General features: G+C 36.5%; 1 long non-coding RNA gene across 1 annotated transcript in view; it reads right to left on the reverse strand.

Annotated features, from left to right (window-relative positions):
- Positions 1 to 7,719, reverse strand: part of LOC104697195 — a 30,776-nt gene extending 23,057 nt beyond the window's left edge. Inside the window, exons 1-2 of the long non-coding RNA XR_753134.4 lie at positions 7,579 to 7,719; positions 4,552 to 4,655 (exon numbers count right to left, since the gene is read on the reverse strand). This is a non-coding gene — a long non-coding RNA (uncharacterized LOC104697195). The remainder of the gene's footprint in view (positions 1 to 4,551; positions 4,656 to 7,578) is intronic.
- Positions 7,720 to 19,788: the final 12,069 nt, after the last annotated feature.

Here is a 19,788-nt window from a genome sequence, read left to right on the forward strand (position 1 = left end):
CCTTTTAGTGCTGTGAAGAGCTGAAAACCTGAGGGAAGAGAAAGAGGAGATGCTTAAAGCTGAAAGTCTGTTGTGAAGCTATGATACATCAGAGTATCCCGTTGTAATTTCTGAAGGCATGGGGGGTGGAGTGTTCAACTTGTGAGCAAAAGCACCTGCGCTGAGATAGGCAGATGCTGATGCAGCTGTAATTTCATGAGAAGTTTGGACAGGGAGAGATGGAAGCAGTGAGGACTTTTGCTCCAAATGGGAAAGGAGAAAACCTCAGCTCCTAGAGATGCTCCCAGAGATAGTCCTAACGATGAAGATGAGGAAGACCCTTTGCTCCCAGGGAAGGAGGAGGGCCTCTGTTCTTAGAGATGAAATGCTCCCAGAGATGGGTGAAGAGAACTTTTGTTTCTGAATAGCTCAACCTTAAAATTGTACCCCAAAAAACTTCAAGAGTGGACCCTCAAAAGCAGTTGCAAAAGAAGCTGCAAGTCGGGGGAAGGGACTCACATGCGAGCAGAGAGACCTCTTCCTAAATGGACTGAACAGAGTTATTTGGAAGTGGGCGGCTGTCTCGTTGTGATAATATGTTCATTGCATGGGCAAGAGAGACTCCTCTTCCTAAATGGACTGAACAAGGTTATTATGGAAGTGGTAAACAGACTGAACATCTCAAGGGTTGTCTTTTTACAATGTCACTTGGAGAAGGGAGAAAGGTGGGGGGAGGATAAGTGTTCTGAAGGTGTGGTATAATTTTTTTTTCTTCTTTTAGGTCTGTTAATAAACTTCTTTATATTCTTTCAAGTTTGGTGCCTGCTTTGCATTTCTCCTAATTCTTATCTCACAGAAGGTAAACAGTAATGAGTATTTTGGACCAAACCACTACTCTCTAATATTCTTTAAAAGTGTTTCATTCACTAAACATAATGAAAGAAAAACCTCAACAAAACTATTTGGAAACCACCATATAGTACATTCTCTAGCTAAGACAACTAGATAGATGGTAGGAAAGATAGATAGTAGCCAGATATATAATTTAAAGCTGGCCAGGGCACACGAAAGGAAAAATGGCTCTTGCAACACTTTTTGTAGCCTACGAGGTTGACGAACACTGGATATCCCAACAGAAAATCCACCTAAAAACAGAGCCTTATGAGCAACAGTATTTTCTGTCTACTAGCTTAGTTCCTTTCCTCCCCATTTTCTTAAGCAGGTAAAGGTTGGAAAATGAATAACTTTTGGTAGACATTGAAGGTAATGCTTGCAGGAAGAAACAGGGTAGGAGACAGAATCATTTATATTGGTGCTGTGGAAATAATAAAATGGCACATACTTAGAAAAAATTAAGCTGTTTATTTGAGGGGACTATTTTTTTGAGGTTTCTTCTCAGAAAATATATTCACTAACCTGTTTACATTTGGCTAGCCCACCTTGCATGTTTTCCTTCATCTAAATTGTGACATTTAATTGTTTGACCAAGCACAACATTTTTAGTGTATTTCATCCCACTCTTCTAGCAAGGATTTCTGAGTGAGGCTGGCTGCTATCTTCTGCAGTTTCATGCATTTATATATGTAGATTTATATACACATATTTCAAACATGGTATAAATTCCACTTCTCTTTTATCCACTAAAGACAATTAAGAGCTGTGAGATTAGAATGGCACTCCTTCACTTTATGTCAGAATTGAAAGGGAATTTTCTGCAAAAACTTCTGTCTTTTTTAATGCACATTTCAAATACAACTGAACAAAAAATCAAACCCAAAGATGCAAAATGTATTAAGTTTCCTACTTTCTTATTACAAAGAATATAGTGGAAATAGAATGTCTATTTATAGGACAGAGACAACACATAAGAGTTCAAGTAAAGAGGTGCTCTATTATAGCTTGCACAACATTCTCATAAGAAGTAATGGGTACTATTCTCATTTAGACATTACCAAAAACACTTCTCTCATCTCCCCTTGGGAATAATGATACTTTATTTTGCTATTGGTACTTTAAGTTTTTGTATTGATATATATGTAGGGCTTTTAAGATTATAAACATGTCTAATACCTTATGTACCAAGTTACAGACCTCACCTTAATAGTCTCAGCTGGGCATAATGTGGATCCAAAACACTACCAGGAGTTGAAAGCAGAAATAGTATTCTAGGAAAACAGCCAATAAAAAATTTTCTCACATTCATGTTTTCCTTGTAGCAGTAGTTAACATTTTTGAGCTGAACAGGACTGCCACATATTTCAATTAATTTAGAGCTTTGGCCAACCTTCCCAAAGTGCTGCTATTCCAAATTTTTCAGAATGACTGCAAAAGCCCTCAAAAATTGCACTAACAGCAGTGACAAAAAGTCTTCCAATTGTATTCTTATTCTATTATCGTAGGTAACACATTTACAGAGCAACACCAGTGGAAGAAAAGGAAATATGCTATTTTCTGTGACAAGTTTGACAATACCTGGAAGTGCACAGGTAATGCTAAAAGCAATGACCTAAGCATAACATCCTGCAATAAAGAGCATCTTTGTTATTGCCTTGAACTACAAGTTGCTTCAGCTGAACCAGTACTTTTCTTCTGACTTCCATTTCTAGTTATAAAAAGTCATAAAAGGGACGCCTCGGTGATATTTTCACATCTACACAAAACATGCACACACACATTAATAAAGGTAAGATTTCCCAGCGTCTAGCAGGTTATTGAAAGGGAATTCCTTTAGCCCAGGCCTGATGAAGGGAAAATACAAGATTACAGCACGTGTGGTGTCCTGCAAGAGAGTTCAGGGGGCATCTTATTTAGCAGCGTGCACCAGCTGCAGCACAATACTGAGTTCAAATTCATCTGTCTTCTCAGCAAGGAAAATTAGGCAAGACAGAACCTCATGCTGTCAGAAATCTAATACTTTAAACTAAACTACCAGAGGTACCTCTGCTAGATACAGGACAGTGTACTCCACCTATCTGGAAGCACAAGAAACCTCCTCCATCAATACCATCTGCAAAGGTGTCATCGCCAGTACTTGTGGCACGGCACTGCATCTGAGAAGTCATACCTGTCTTTCTCTTCTGCCATATCTTCCACCAACAGTATCTGTGTAGATCACAATGGTCTACTTGACTTCTTTGAAAGCCCTTTCTTTACCCTAGTTTAATTTGTTGCATCACAGAAGACTGTGTCTTTCTGACATAGGAATAAGGGAAGCCAAGATCCAAGCAGTTTATATATTTAGGACTATACAAACCACTGTTTCTGTTTCATAAGTGGCTAGGATGTTTTTATAAATAGCTCATAAATCATAGAATCATTGAATGGCTTGGGCTGGAAGAGACCTTAAAGATCATCTATTTCCAACGCCTTTGCTATGCACAGAGACATCTTTCACTCAACCAGGTTGCTCAGGGCTCCATCCAGCCTGGCCATGAACATTTTCATATCTTCTCTGAGCAAACTCTTCCAGAACCTTACCACCCTCACTGTAAAGAATTTCTTCCTGATATCTAATCTAAACCTCTTATTTTTCAGTTTAAAGCCATTCCCCCTTGTCCTGTCACTACAGGCCCTTGTAAATTGTCTCCATCTTTCTTGTACACTCCCTTCAGGTACTGGAAGACCGCAATTAGGTCACCCTGAAGCCTTCTTTTTTCCAAGCTGAACAATCTAAATTGCCTTAACCTTTCCTCATAGGAGAGGCACTTCGTCCCTCTAATAATCTTGTTGGCCTTCTTCTGGACTCGTTCCAACAGGTGGTGTCCTTCCTATGCTGGGGATCCCAGAGCTGGATGCAGTATCCAGGTGGGGTCTCACCAGAGAGGAGCAGAGCAAAACAGAATCACCTCCTAAATGTTAAGTAGACATTGATTTTAACATACACCTTTCTTGTCAGTTTTATTGTGAAAGACAGAACAGAACAATCAAAGACATTATTTCCTAACAAGTCTTTTCTCGTATGTTGGTCTCCTCTCCCCTTGGTCTCTGACAGCTCATTCAGATTAGTAATTATTGGTAGGTAATAGCATTTAGGAGAAGCTCACAGTTGCACCACTGACTTAATGGCAGATTTTCTCCCTGTGAGATTCCTGAGCATATGCCCTCCTCGGTTTAGGATTTGGCTTCTCTTGGCAATGTGAAAAGGTACAGATGGTTTAGATTGTAGCAGCCTTCTCTGAAGGATGAACTATTACTATTAATGATGATATAAGAGTCTCATACTGTTTCCTCTACCACGGTAGAGCTGTAAAAGTCAATTAGAAAAGTTTGGTTACATAAATTATTTTCTCATTTTCCATCCCTCCAGAACTCAACTGGTCAAGGAGGATGGCAGCTCAAATGAGTCTTTTCTTCCAAACCTTTACTAAATGTGCAGTCTTTGCTTACTAGATAGGAAGCTTTAGATGTAAGACCACACTGCAAACTACAGCCATAGAGAATGATCACTTCTTCTTTTTGAATCATTCAAAATTCATGGTGAACACGTGTATTTAGACATTGCATTTATAAGCCTTTCAGATTTACAAAATCATTTTTTTCTGCTTTATGATGCATATAAATATAAATTCTCACCTGCAGAGTGAGAGTACAGTCAGAAAACTGAAGGGGATTGCAAGCAAGGGTTCAAGGTAAAATTTCCTTTTCCACTGAGCACTCCACAACAGACAACACTCAGGCTGCAAGTGAGAGAAGCATGGAAGATTATTTTAAGAAGCTTGTAATACTATTGAACTACTGTGCTTTAAAACTAACAGTCCCATGTGCATACAAAGATATTCTTGAATCTATTCTTCAAAGCAAACAAAACTGTTTGTAAAGGTACAAGTTTTATATTTAATAATAAATAATAAAAACATATAACTTCCAAATTTTAGTTCAGTGAAATATTTGATACCTAGTAGAGCATGTATCAAAATTTTTAGTTTAATAACCAGTTTTTCTGTAGCAAGGAAATATAGCAATGTATACAAATATGTTGCTGCACCTAACCAAAACAAGTTTTGATCTGAAAGAGTTCACTAAGAGCGTGGGCACAGAAAAGTTGCAAATATTTTTCCCACCTGTATTATTTTATTCTACAATATCAGATGCTAAACATTTATTTCAGTGGTGAGGCACATCACACTAAAAACTTAAGCTATACATCTAAGTTTCTGGCCTAGTTATTAGGTTTTCCATTTTCTAAGGTTATAAATAACTGCAAATGTAGTAACTTCTACCATCTTCTTTGATTTACTTCACTTCTACACTAGTGACTGCCAGCTCTTGGACTAGTTCTAGCCATTAGATGACAAAAAAACCCATATGCTAGATTTATCTCTTCTATCCTTTCTCCTATAATCTATTTTTTCCACAAAATTCAACTTTTAGCTTATGACATTTCCTTCATTTTAATGAAAATAGCAGGCCTAGTTACTACCTCCAGCTTATGAGAGAGATCATGTGGCTTTAAAGAGTTTGCATGAAAACAGGACCTCAATCAAAATATTGCTTGCAATTACACCACTGCAAACTGCTTCCCAGCTCTCGTGAGCTGAATTGGAGGAAACACCTTGCCCCTCTTGCCATGCATCTTTTATGACATCGGCTGCACATCAGTAACCAAAAATATCTCACTGGTCTTTAAACAACTAACATATGGTTGTTACAATGCACACATCCAGAAAACAAGGATAGCACAGATTTCACTCAATTTGATTCAGTGAAGCTCTGCAAAATAAACATTATATCTGTGGGGGTTTTGTACTTCCACTGCACATTTACTAGTGTTGACTCAATTTACAAAGAGGAAACAAGATACGTAACAGCATGAAAGGAGAAAGATACACTTACCATGTTACAGGAAAGAACTTAATTTATTATGCTAATTCTTTTTATTTAAGGAAAAGTATTTGAATCTAGATGTGATCATTTCTCCTGAATCAGCTAGTAAAAAACTGACACCCAAAGTGTTTGTCTGACAAATATGTCTGTTTTCAGGGAGGCTGTGATTCTGAGGCAGTCTAAAAAGTTCTACATTCTTCTAATCCATGTAACCAACAGCAGAAGTACACCCCTGTATATAATCTAGGAATTACATTTTTCTAAGATGGGTCTTAGATATGCATAACCTTTATAAGTATCTGTCTTTTTGCGAAGCAAAATTGCTGACTTTTCCTCCTTTAGTACGTCAGGATGACTATTTCAGTAAAACCCAGATGCTATACATGGCAATTCCTTTGCAAATTCAATTCCTCTCAGACTTTACTGGCCTTCACCAATTCCTACATGGTCTTGATTTCCTCCTTGTTCTTGCTGAATCAATTTCACTTTGTTTTACAAATATATTTCTGATCCTTTCCCAGCCGAGTTCTTCCTGTTAAGACTACTTTCCATGCTGAATGGATTCTATCCTGATAGGCTAGGAACAACCTAAGCTAAATTTCACAGAAGCATACAACAGCAGCGTTTGGCTCACAGATTGTCTCAGCCTATAGTCCTGCCATGACAGCTGCTCCCATGATAAATGATAGGAGCTTACAAACAAGGCAGAGTTGCAAAGGACAGTGAATTTCAAAGAACCATTTGCTAAGGTGTTTGCAGAAAGAGTGGCTATTTACAATGTCTAGGGTAGCATTTACAGTGCAAAAATGGATATGAGATCCTTTAGCATTCCCTAGCCATACTGATGTTCTCATCTATTTTCACTTGTCTCCCCTTTTCTAGCTTCTTCTCATTCCTCCCCACACACATACACAAGCACACATAAAACCCTCTTTTGCTCAGAAATATTTTCCTAGGAAGTTTCACAGGGACAGATTCTGGAAAAATATGCAAGATAAAGAAGTAAATTACAGGAATAAGTAGAGTGCTTCTTAATTGTTTGTGGCACTGGTGCTGGATTCCAATGAAATTTCTACTGCTTTCTAACTAAAATGCCATTTAGTATATAAGTGTAATAAAAAATCTTCTGACATAGAATCTAATCTAATTCCCCTAAATACAGGTTTTAACCCTTGTACTGCCTATATTTTGACGAAGATTGTGCATAGTCTTAATAACTGGATGATAATAAAATAAAAATTTCTAAATTGTCAGGTGGTTTAGACATATCTAACTTCAACATAAAAAAACTACATCTGTACCTGAACTCCCTACAATCCAAAGAAATATTTTAAAAGAAATCACAGCAACACTGATCAGTAGTTAAAACACTAGAACAGACTTGAGAGTTTGAAAAACTTGATTTCCTTTACTATGCAAAAGAAAATATTACTTCTGCCTGAGAAATACAGAGTGGTCACATAACCTGAGGACTCAACAGGTCTGCAAAACCTTCTTCCTTAAGGAAACACCTGTTAGGATTTAATCGTGCATTTATCTCAGAGTAAGCCAATGAAGTATTATTTCCAGATGGAAAGAGATTCTTAAAATGTAATCAGACACAGGATTTCATTCTGTTTAATTATGTGAGCAGTCAGTCAAAGTGAATGATATAGAACAAATAAAAACAATCCTTGCATTTAAACACCTTGCAAAGGGGAAAAAAAAATATCCCAAAGTCAACCAAAATTGTCCTAACAAGAAAAAATATTTAAGTGTAATTCTATAAGTCATTACCTTCCATACTTGAGTAACATATTGATTCTCCTTTCCAAGTCTTCCATTTTCTAGGCACTGAAACAGAAACTAACAGAAATTGACTCATTGACAGGATGAATATTCACATATTCTAATCTCAACAATCTATCTTAGGCTGAAGCTAACATAATAGTCTCCTTAGAGCTAGACTGCAAACCCTTGAGAAAAGAAGGTATTGCTTTGTGCAATTCAGACCAAAAAAAAAGGAATCTCCTATCCTGAACATTTGGAGAAGTAAAGAAAAAGGCCCCGTGGTACAGGAAGGATAGGGAGAGCTGCCTAACTTAAACAACCACATTGATGATTTGAATATACCCCATCATTTTCTTTCTTCGCAGCTTTTTACAACACCAAATGCTTTTGTCAGCATATCTATGACATCAAAGACCAAACCAAGAAAAACAGCTATTGATCACTGACAGTTAGAAGTGTGGCACAGCAGTACTTAGAGATACGTGGAATTTTCCTGAATACAATACCTTTTTCCATTGCAAAATTAAAAGGAAGAAAAAGTAGAATGTTCTGTGGAAGACTTTCTTCTTAGACCAAGCTCTCTACATACATCATTTCAAATCAAAGCAAGAACTGCTCAGATTCATGCATCTGCACTGAAGCAGGTGAGTATGGACTTGGTTGATTCTGGCATATTCCAGGTAAGTAGAGCTACTCTTTGAATCTATGGATACCTAATTACTTATAGAAAATAAAGAATAGATTAAAAGCAACTCATCCCAGTACATTCAGTTGCATGGTATGAAGGATATTCATCTAAGATGCAGATTAATCATACAAATCAAATCTTGACTCTGAGCCCAGCAGAAACTTTCATTAAAGAAGCATCTGGATTTCCAGGTACAGCTAAAGGTATAATTCATGCACATAGTAAGTACTATAAACTGCTTCCACTGTCAAACATATCTCAAAGTATTAAGAAGGAAATGAGATATCACCCGATCATGCACTGTTAAAGGCAGGAAAAAAAGTCTGCCAAAACACAGAACTCCTAAGACAGATTCCTTGCATAAGCTGGAAGGAAACCAGGTTACTTGCTTCCAGTATAGACAATCTAGTTAACTTTCAAGAGCTGTGGCACTGAGAAAAATACTTCTCCCTGTAATGGTTTAAACCCAGCTGGAGATGAAACACACACAGCCACTCACTCAAGACCTACTCTCTTTCCCACATTCTGGTGGAATGGGGAGGAGAATCGAAGTAAAACTTGTCTGTTGAGATAAGAACAGATAAATAATTGAAAATAAGGCAAAATACAATAATAATGGTAAAGAATAATAATAATGATAATAAAAAGAATAAAAGAAATCCAAATGATGCACAATGTAATTGCTCACCACCCTCTGACTGATGCTAGACCCCCCCTTCCTGAATCCAGAGTGGCTGCTCCTTCCGGGCAACTCTCCTGGTTTCTACAGCAGATATGACATGCCGTGGTGTGCAATATCCTGTTGTTGAGTTCAGGTAATCTGTCCCAGCAAAGCATCCTCCCAGAGGTTTTTTCAGGGGTTTTGGGGTTTTTTATTGGTTGGTTTCTTGGGCTTTCTTGAGGTTTTTTGGTTTTTTGTGTGCCTCCTCACTGGCAGAGCATTAGACAAAGAAAAAATTCTTTGATTTAGGATAAACACGGTTTAGCAAAAAAAGCAAAACACTGTGTTATCAACATGATTCTCATTCTGAATCCAAAGCACAGCACTGCAACAACTACTGAGAAGAAATTAACTCTACCTTAATTGAAAGCAGATCACTCCTTTTTCAGCATTACAGGCTGTCTGTACAAAAAAAGAAGCCAAAAAATTGTACAGACAGTACAGATGGTTTCACCTTGCACTTGAATAGAGTACACGATCAAAGGGAAAGGATTAATCTGTGGAGAGTTTTGTGTGCTCTCAGTTGCTGGTGTTGTTTGCCATACACAGAGAACTTCTACAGTGATCAGCAACGAAATTTTTTTCTATACCTTCTTTGAAAGGGCCTGTACCTTGGTCCTTTCAAATCATAGAGAAACCTGCTGAGTTCTCATCCCCAGAAATAATCAAATTTGAGCCACAGTTCCCCCACTGTGCTTTATCTGCAATTTTAAGTTGGCCCTGTATTAACTTTGCACATCATCTCATGTGGTCTCATCAGGACTTTAGACAGTCTTGAGACTTAGATTTGTTTACTGACCATATTCAGCTCAAGACTACAAATCACCTCTGAAAATGCCAAGCTCTTCTCTCCACAGTGCATATACCCAAGCAAAAATCACTTACAGATTCATCAAGCTGATACAAGAATTCTTAAATTTAAGAATTTTTTAAAAAATTAAAATTACAACACTGATTGTTCTTTGACTTACAGAGCTGTAAAGAGAAAATAACTCTTTTTAGTCAATTATGCTACAAAATTATAAACTGACCTAAGAGAACAGAAAGTAAAAAAAGCACCCACATGTTCTCTCCTATGTATGTTAATAAATGACTGGCAAATGCCAAATCCTTATATAGGGTTTAAGGCAAATGACACTTTTATTACCAATTACAAAGTGTTATCCAAGACTGCTGACATGCTAGCCCAAAGGAGAGACTTATCAGTTTTTTATGGCTTTATTACAGTGAAGAAAAGTACTAAAATTATTATCTCCTCACAGATGATCATGTTACATCCAACTCTCCCAGGGATGCATTAATACTGGGGTAAAAACCATATATAAGCTTCTTGATAATTTCCTGATATCAAAATTCCTGCTAGAACAGCCAGACAAGGACAACGGGATGCTCTAAGGTCCTCATAATTTCACGTTCATCTTTCCTGGTTCTCTCTAGAATTTGTAGATGTACCAGCATTTTCAGATACTCAGTAGCACTGTGCATCTAATTCCAGGCACTGACACAAACATGATGGAGGCTTTTGTCAAATCCTTTTTTCCCTATGAAATGAACAAGAAGTAATAGAAGTTCAGAAAGTATCGGACATCTATGCACATGAAGAGATTTTTTTTTTTTTTTTTGTGATTTCTTATTTGTATTTCTTTCACATATAGTGCTGTAGAAACTGAAGATAACTTTCAAAAAAAATAGAAGAGGAAAAGGACAGTATTCACACTTTAAAAATATTAGCAAGCAAGCAAAAGTCCCAATTAAGCACATTCATTTTAAAAATTTTTCCATTTTTTACAAAGAATTAGACTAATTTTCAAGAACTCCTTTCATAATAAATAGGTACCTTTTTGTTCCTTATTTTAGTCACAGAAATCTGATCTAAAACTATATTTTGGCTCATTTTGATCTATATTTGCAGAGTAATTAGTGATTTGTGGTGCTCTGAAGGGGCTTGCTCAGAAACCGCAGGTTATCAAGCAGTTTAATCAGAAAAAAAAATGTTCTTCCAAGACTAACAGGCAAAACTGGGAACTCAGACTTGTGGTCATTTCTGATGGAAAAACATGAGTGAAGACCAAAGGAGCAAATTTGTTTCTCCTTTAGAAAATGAAAAAATCTTTTTACCTTGTTAGGGAGCACATAGAATTATTTACCTCATTATCTTTCTACCAATAAAAACAAGAAAACCATCTTTGTAAGCCTTGCAAATATGAAAGGGAAATGTAAATGGTTGCTACAGAGGAGCTGAACACCCATACAAAGCTGGTGTGATTCTAATCCCTAGGAGGGCTTTGATAGTATATCACTTGTACAAAAATCAGCAACCTCTTCCAACACAGCTATCCTGGAGGGAAGAAAAAATCTTAAATGCTTAAATGAGAAGTCTTTAAAAAGCATAAAAAAATCACAGCATGCATACAATTTGCAAATCCAATTGTTTTCACACCTCTTAAAAACAAAACTCTGCAGTATCCAGACTGGTGAAATGAAAGCAAAGCAAACAGCAAATGCAGAGGTCAAGAGGGTAATGACTTAATTTGAACTATTTGGTGAACAGATCAATAAGTCAGCGAATCAATATTGGGGGGCTTTTTAATTATAAATTACATCCAAGCTGAATAACAAAATGAAAAGTGACATAAGAATTAAAAACTATGTCAGAGCTGACACAGTCAGGAAAGCAAAAACACAGACCAAAACTGTTTGAACTTTCAAAAAAAAATATGACAAGTTATATATTATTACGAGCATTAATGATCCATCCATTACCACTCAGCAGGGTCTGTAAATCTTTATTTGACCTACTGAAACAATAATGACTTAAGACATTCATAGCTTTTACTGTTGCTCTTATCTAGTATGGAATGGGAACAAATATAAACTTTGCTCGTGAAAGGAAGTATAGAAGGCAAGGAAATTATCTGAATTGTCCCAGATTTTATGCAACTGGAAGCAGGGTCAGTGTTCCCATTTTTATTATTTCTTAATATTTTCCAGCTGAGTTAATGAAGATAAAATATTAGGATCAATAAAGCCTACAACAGAGTTCATAAAGAAGAAATTTGCTCTCAAGAAACATGAAGTATGCAGAAATGCATGGCAACATTCCACACCCTTGCAGGACATGAAGACCACAGAGGATGGAGGTGACATGTGAAATGAAAATGTATTCTGAAAAAATGATAGAGAACAGCACTGCAGCCCGCTCACACATACTTTTACCTTCTGGGGAAAAAGGAAGGAAACATGAAACTGAGAACTAGATAGAGCAATGCAGAAAGGACAAATTCAATTAACCTCTGGCAGAGAAGGCATATTTTCCCTGTTCCTTCATTATCAGTTATATCACTTTCAGTGTATATTGTCAGGACTTCAGCATAGGAGATTTTGGTAGGCAAAAGTCAACTCTTGCATTGTATTACCTTGTCATCCCCAAAGCAGAAAGCCAACAGAGTTTGCAATGATGGCAGGAATAGAAGCAAACAATATGATGCAGAGTCTTGACCTGTAAAACAATTAAACATTTTTCTTCACTTCATATTTAACTCCTGACATATATTTCATATTGCTCTGTCATGCAACAGAAAAGTGTAACCAGATTTCACTATATCTGGAGTATGGTCAAATGGAAGCAAAGTGTAGATGTGAAAATTACATTCACCAGCCAAAATAAAGCAACAGAAGTATTACAGATAAATCATCTTCATCAGCTGGAGGTTTGTTTCTTCCTCTGTGATGAGTAATTACAAAGTCTAACACAGTAACAGGCACCCTTAATCTCTGAAAATGTGTCAACACAGTTAAAATATAAGCACAGTCAAAAACATTTTCTGAGCACATTAAATTCATTAAATTCATTGTATTTTATTAGATGTAAAGTCAGTGTATCAATCTATGAACCATGGTCAAAAGAATGAATTCTTTTTGCATTCATGCAAGATTTGGTTTCATGCTGAGGTGTAATAATAGGGATTATAAAAAACTTTGAGGTCCAGAAATTATGTTTATAAAGAAAATCAAGTGTCAGGCTTAGAGACTGTTCCAAGTTCTCTTATTCAGTTCACTATCCTTCAAATTATATATGGATTACATCCTATGAAATATCATAGGACCTGGCTATACTATTTAAATTTTAAATAAAATTTTAAAAGGACAAACAAACAAACAAAACAAACCGAAATAAAACAAACCAACACTACTGTGCAATCACTGCCAGAACTGTAACTGGAGGCAAATGCCCCTGCTCTGGAAGTACAGCACCATTTCAGTGCATGGCACCAGCAGCAGATCAGGTACCCTGCCACAGAGCATTTTGTTAATTTAGGTGGAGACAAAACTCATAGAGCTGGCTTGAAGCACAACACCCCAGCTAGCTTGGAGGATCTCTGCACTGTACTTCTAGGAAGCCCGTTGTTTCCTTAAGATCAGCTACTTGCCTATAATTGTTGCTCTCACCATCTCTTGGGAGTGTGAGGAGGGCTCAGGACATTTTGAAGGTTTCATCCAAGTGGCTTGGAGGCAGGGAATATCTCCATGTCCACTAACACAGGTTCCTGAATATAAGTGAATTTTCTGAAAAACAGGGAGTGGGTTTATTAGGCACAACTCTTCACTTCTGAACATCACATCATACAGTGAACTTGCAGGGCTGTGGCACAAAGAGTTTGCATCCTGGGATTATTTACTTATTTTATTATCATGTAGGCCACGGTGGAAGAAGAAAGGTTACATTATCTCTGTGTAAACTGAGCTAGTGATATGACCACTATTAGACCACTCAATCTAGGTATGGCCTTCACATTTTAGAAATAATATCAAAAAATTAGAAACAACAAAAATATAAACCCCCATGAACATTCAAAGAATCATAATCTTTGAGTTATAGAGAAATTAAGAAGTTAATTCAGTGTAGTACATTGCAAAGAAACACACAACCTGGGTATAAAAGACAAAGAAAGCAGGTTTTTAAATCTATCTCTTCCCTTCCTCAAATTAAGATATAATGAGATGTGTACAGGTTGTAGACTAAAGGTTAATAAATTAAATATAAAAAATTTTTCCATCTTTATAAAAGAGAGTAAAATTAGCCATTGGCATGACTTACCAAGCATTGTTCATCAATAAAAATAAGAGATTGAAGGCTTGAGGTTTTTTTCTAGGAGCAGGGACTACTGAGCTCTGTGCATCTTCCAGTCAGATATCATTCACAGAAGCTCTATAGCTTCTGCAGCAAAGCAAGCCAGAATGAGATTATCATGGTGGTTTGGACACCTCACTTCAAAATTCATGAACTGAAACACCAAAAAGGTAATAAAGAAACATTAAAAATTTTGCTGAGGTCTCCAGAATGATATGCAAATATATACCACAATAAAAAACAATCCTGTAATTTTCTGTTATTTTTCAAAAATGCCTTGTAAATTATACACTTACAAAGTAATAGAGGTTCAATACCTGTGCTTCAGAGTACTAGAGTTTTATATTAGAAATTTCAGTAAAAAGAATCAAACAAACTACCAGCAATTCTTGTGTCTTATTTTTCTATCCATGAGAAAGCAGCCAAATTGAAGTCAGACCAATTTATCTTACTTGGAAGTAACCTGTGAATTTCTCTCTGTGAGAAATGTTCCAGTGTTTTTACTTATGGGGGCACTCTGGTTTTGAGCACATGACTAATACATTTCTTATTTGCCTACAAGAAGACTTGTATAAAGGTGATTCCAATATAGTTAGACAGACACGTTTGCAGTACTATCATTATTATTATTATTATTATTATTTCAAAAGCTGCCATCTCCAAAAAAAGCTCATTTTGGAGCATTCCTGAAGTAATTTCTCAAGTAATGACATTCAAATGGTCTCTGACATTTCTGAAGACAGTTTTTTTAATGAAAAGTGGCAAAACTCCTTCCTTTGGTATGCAGCTACAATCAAGGATATTTACTCACCATAAAACATATCAAAATAATGGATGGCACTCCCAGTAAAGAAAATTAATTTAAACAACTCAGGTAGAAACACGTACTTTTTTGCAGGGGAAAGTTTCTTTGTAGTGGTTCAGTTTATTTATTGCCTCTTTGGAAAACCATACTACACGATTGCTTTGGACTCCTTTATTTTCCCAGCACATGCCTTTGAAATAATACAAAATTCCAATACTTCCAGTAGTAATTTTGCTTCTCTCAACCTGTGTGCAAAAAAGAAAAAAAAAAATCCATTTTGACTTCCAGCTGGCCTATTAGTTAGCTAATTAGTGCAGCTTATTACAAAATCAATAACAACATGCCTTTGCTGATAATTTTCCCATTTACAAATGTGAATATACAGGGCTTCCAACTACTTCATTATTGAATTTATTCTTCAGTGAAAAGATTCTTCAGTGAGTAATGCATTAGGCTGGCCTGAATTTTCTCCACATATATAGAACACAAATAAAAGTGAGAATGCTACATTTCTAATTCTACAAAGTCTGTTTAGTTACCAGACTTTTCTTTTATGTATGAAACATCAATAAAATACAGTATTAAAAACCCACACACTTTTCTATATTCTTTAATACAATGCCCTCTAACAACAGAAATAAAAAGAGCAAAACATTGCCTCACTCTAACTCATGTAATACCAGCAGTATCAATTTTGTGTGCTTGAGCTCAGTAACATTGGATGCACAGCTATCTCTGGTACTGTAAAACACAAAGGGGAACATTTCTGGTCAGACAGAAGTCCTTTTTAGTACTCAAAAGCAACAGAGTAATTCTAGCCAAACTAAGTTGCCAGCACGTGGGACATTTATATTCTAAGTTTAATTTTGTCTCACAGTGTTGAAACATTATTTGTCTTTTTCACCACTCTGACAGGTTTCCTAACCCCTGGCACTCCTTCTTTTACTTCATTACAGGAAATAGGAGACCTACAACACATGTAGTTTAGGCCAGATTACAAGACTGATCCCTCAAGGTTTGCTAGGAGCTTAAATTATTCTAGTTGTGTGATGATACTGGGTAGAACTGAAATCTTCAGTGATACTTAGAAGGAAGTAAGCAGAAGGATTTGTACTTGTTCACAGTATTTCACTTAGTTCCAAAAATATAAAATACAAAAAGTACAAAACCACAAGCCCTGGAGAAATTCAACTTCCTTCATTTTGGCTCTGCGCTAAGTTACGGAGCGTTTCTAAGCATTGTGGATCTAAATAAGCTTCTTATGTGGCCAATTAACACCTTCTCATACTTACATTAGATGACTTTTACCAGCTTAGATATATTAGAAAATCATGTTAATATATTGTGATTTCTGAACAATATAATTATCTATCTAGTGATGTATGGTTGCTTTCCCTGGTAGCTGGAAGTCTGTGTGAGTGGTTACGTGCCTTGATGATCTGTTCAAGTATTGTAAAGGAGCAGGCTACGTGCAGTAGTGCTGTATCTGGTTCTTCCCTATCCTGCTAACAGCTCACAGCTGACAGTTCAAATGTGGAAACAGAAATTTCTTCTTTCTGCAGCATGAAATATGCCTCTGGCATCTTTCTTTTGCACTTGTCAGTCATGAAGCTGTACTATACAGATTTTGAGAGCACTAGAGCAGCAGTGCTAACACAAGAATTACAAAAATGCTGGTATTCAAGGATCTGAAGGGAGGCTTGTTTTCATGGAAAATAACTGAGAAAATGCTTTGCAAATATTCCACAGACTCTATGGAACTACGCCAATGCTTTGACTGTGCCTGCCCCAACATCTTACTTGGATGATCTCCTTGTTGCTTTGAAATCAGTGCAAAGACTGACTTCAGTACAGTTTGATCTGCTTAGACCTGGATTTACCATTATTTCTCTCATCACAGAACTGACATTGCACACATAATTTCTGTGGTAAAACTGCCTGAATATTTTCATCATCTCACCCCACAATCATTTTAAAAGAATAACCACAACAAACCAAATTTTTAAAGTAGTGGCTTTAAAACCCTTGCTCCGCAGCCAGGTGGTCTATGGGAACAGGCTGAGATTTCCCAAGCTGAATCTCACAAAATTTGATATAACATATGTTCCTCAGAGCTCTGATACACAGGAGATAATTGGCTATTGAGATGAGCCTGCTTATAAAGCAGAGTAAAAGGTGTTCCCAGATCACACTTTATGCTGCACTTTCTCTAATTTCAAAGATATTTTTATCTGTAAACCAAACGATCCTGTGCCCCATAGAGGCTCTTCTGTGCAAAGTTCCAGACAAACCAATGGAATTGGAATGACAGACTAGGTGTTAGTATAAACACTTTCCTCTGAAACAAAGACTCAGTCTAAAACTGACTCAGTCTAAAACTGACTCAGTCCAAAGCCCTCTCTGTACATGGGGCTTGGGAATTAAACTGATCTACAGAACTGGTATTGTTCCTGCTCTTTTTTGCCAATAATGGAAGCTACAAACATCTGACCAACTTCAAGGAACTTATATCTCTCTTGATAGTGCACAGTTTTCCCCCAATGTTTGAAGAATAATATACCATGATGAAAAAAGGCTACACAGAGGATAGAATAAAGTTTATGAGAATTTATATATATATATATATATGTTTGGTTTTTTTTTTAATAGAAGAAATTCCTAGCTCATCATCTCTGGGTACTCAGCATGTTTTCTACAAATAAAACACTCCAATATCTGTTTGTTCTGCAGTCCTGGCAAGAATGTGAACTATATTTTAAAAAGCGGATTTGTCTGGACATTATATGATATAAGATGAAGTGCTTTCCTAAAGTATACCATGGAGTCCTGCTCTCTGCACTGCAGAATTGGTCTGCTGTCTTCATGTATCACTGTGGGTGCAGGTACAAGGTAGCAGACGTGCAGAAAGGAGTGCTCCATCCCTCTGGAGCATAAATTTGTAGTGCTTCTGAAAATCAGGTTAGTAGAGACAGAGACAAATGCAAGCAACAAAGCAAGTAAGATTTAACTCTTTCAGGTAACAGTGCACAGGAGAAAACCAAAGTACAGCTACTTAAGCAGATGAGCAAAATGGTTCTCAAAATAATTTCTTTCTGCAGTACTACATGCTGGGCCATAACATGCATTATTAATTTTTCTAGCAGAGTAAGTCAGCAATATTTTCTATGCCATGTCACAGATCAAAGACCTGGATACTGTTCCTATCAAAAATGACAACTGTGATAGTGATTTTTGTTAACATTCCAATGACCCAACTACATTATTTTTTTGTTGGGAGCAAATGCACAGCATTGTTGAACCTTACTACATTCTCCTCTTTGCTGGAATGTAAATGGAATGATAATTTTCTTCCTCTCATGGAAAATAAGGTGAATTTAAAAATCTGTTTATACTGTAAAAGCATGGTAGTATTGTAGTCCATGGAACATTTGCAGAGCATTTTCAGTTATTTCCATATAATCAAACCTTTATTGTCAGTCCCTAAGGTTTTGAATAAATTTTGTGATGCCACTGCTGTATTACTGCACCATTTGCTCTTAAAAGTTAATCAAGAAAGCAAGTTTTGGAGGAATTGAATAAAAACTTCTAAATACCAAGAGCAGACAAGGACAATTGAATTATTTCCACATTTCTTTAATCTCCCTCATGCTTAGACAGTACTGCATGGTGAGTCATGTTGGGATGTAGGTGATGTATTTAACATGCAGCAAAATGAGTTATGCAGACTAACTTGCTCCTTATTAAAGTCTACTGCCATAAGAATTGTAAATCTTAGGGGAATAATGCACAGGGTAGCCAGACTTGGGTCTCTCTCCAGAGCTGCAAGATAAGATAAGAGAACCTTTACCTCACTGTGCTCCTTTCCAAAGTCTGCTCCTTTCAGTTCCCTTATGCCTTGTGTGAGTATGTGGGACCACAGGGCTCACAATTAATGCCTGAGAATCCCTCACTTTTTTATCAAGTCTACAATTAAAGATGAAAAGTTTAAACTACCACAGCAGAAAACTTGGGTGCTAGGAAATTTTACCACTTCTGAAGTCAACTAAGACACCACCCTGCTGATTGACTGATCTCAGGAGGTCAAATGAGAGTCTTACAATTAGCTATGAAAACCATTTTATATGGAAGAGGCATATTAGATAGTCTGAAATAAGTTCTCTTTAGAGAGTAGCACACTATGAATTTCAAAGTGCTATCCTGATGACTTTTGCACACAGGGGAGTAAAAGATCAAACATATCAATAGATTTGATTTATGTTGTACAGGTGAAATGACATATTTTTGGCAGTTTGGCTTTAAGAAAAAATGTGTCTAGATATGGATTTCATTCATTTGATAATTTCTATTTCATTTTCCCAGTTATTACAAACTTGCTGGCACAATGGCCTTTTAAAATAAATCAATGACTCAATTCTAAATTAATGCTTCAGCATATGGCTAATTTTGTTTGCTCTTGCTACCCATAAATGTCTGTGCCTTCAAATTTTATATTTACATGTTACATGTGTTTATTATGTGGGCTCAAAAGAAGAGGCAATCAGAAAGTGACAACATTAGTGTCTACTTGTATGGTAAGGTTTGACTACAGATCTTAATATCTTTTCAATGTTTCTCAGGTAGTAGTACGTGGTAACCACTGTTAAGTCTGTTTCTCAGTATTGACTAGAATTAATTGATTATAGCTGATTAAACGTAAGGAACTATCTTTTTGCACCACGTCATGACTCTTTTCACTATGTTCTAACATGAAAGAAATTCCTTAAGTGGAGAAAAAAAAATCTGTAAAAGCTTACCATAGAGGCAGGCTGGAAGACTACACCAAAATCTCAGATAATCCCTAGATAGAAAAAGAAAAGAAAAAGAATATTTCT

Source organism: Corvus cornix, chromosome 4 (genome assembly GCF_000738735.6).
Source record: "Corvus cornix cornix isolate S_Up_H32 chromosome 4, ASM73873v5, whole genome shotgun sequence".
NCBI classification, from domain to species: domain Eukaryota; kingdom Metazoa; phylum Chordata; class Aves; order Passeriformes; family Corvidae; genus Corvus; species Corvus cornix.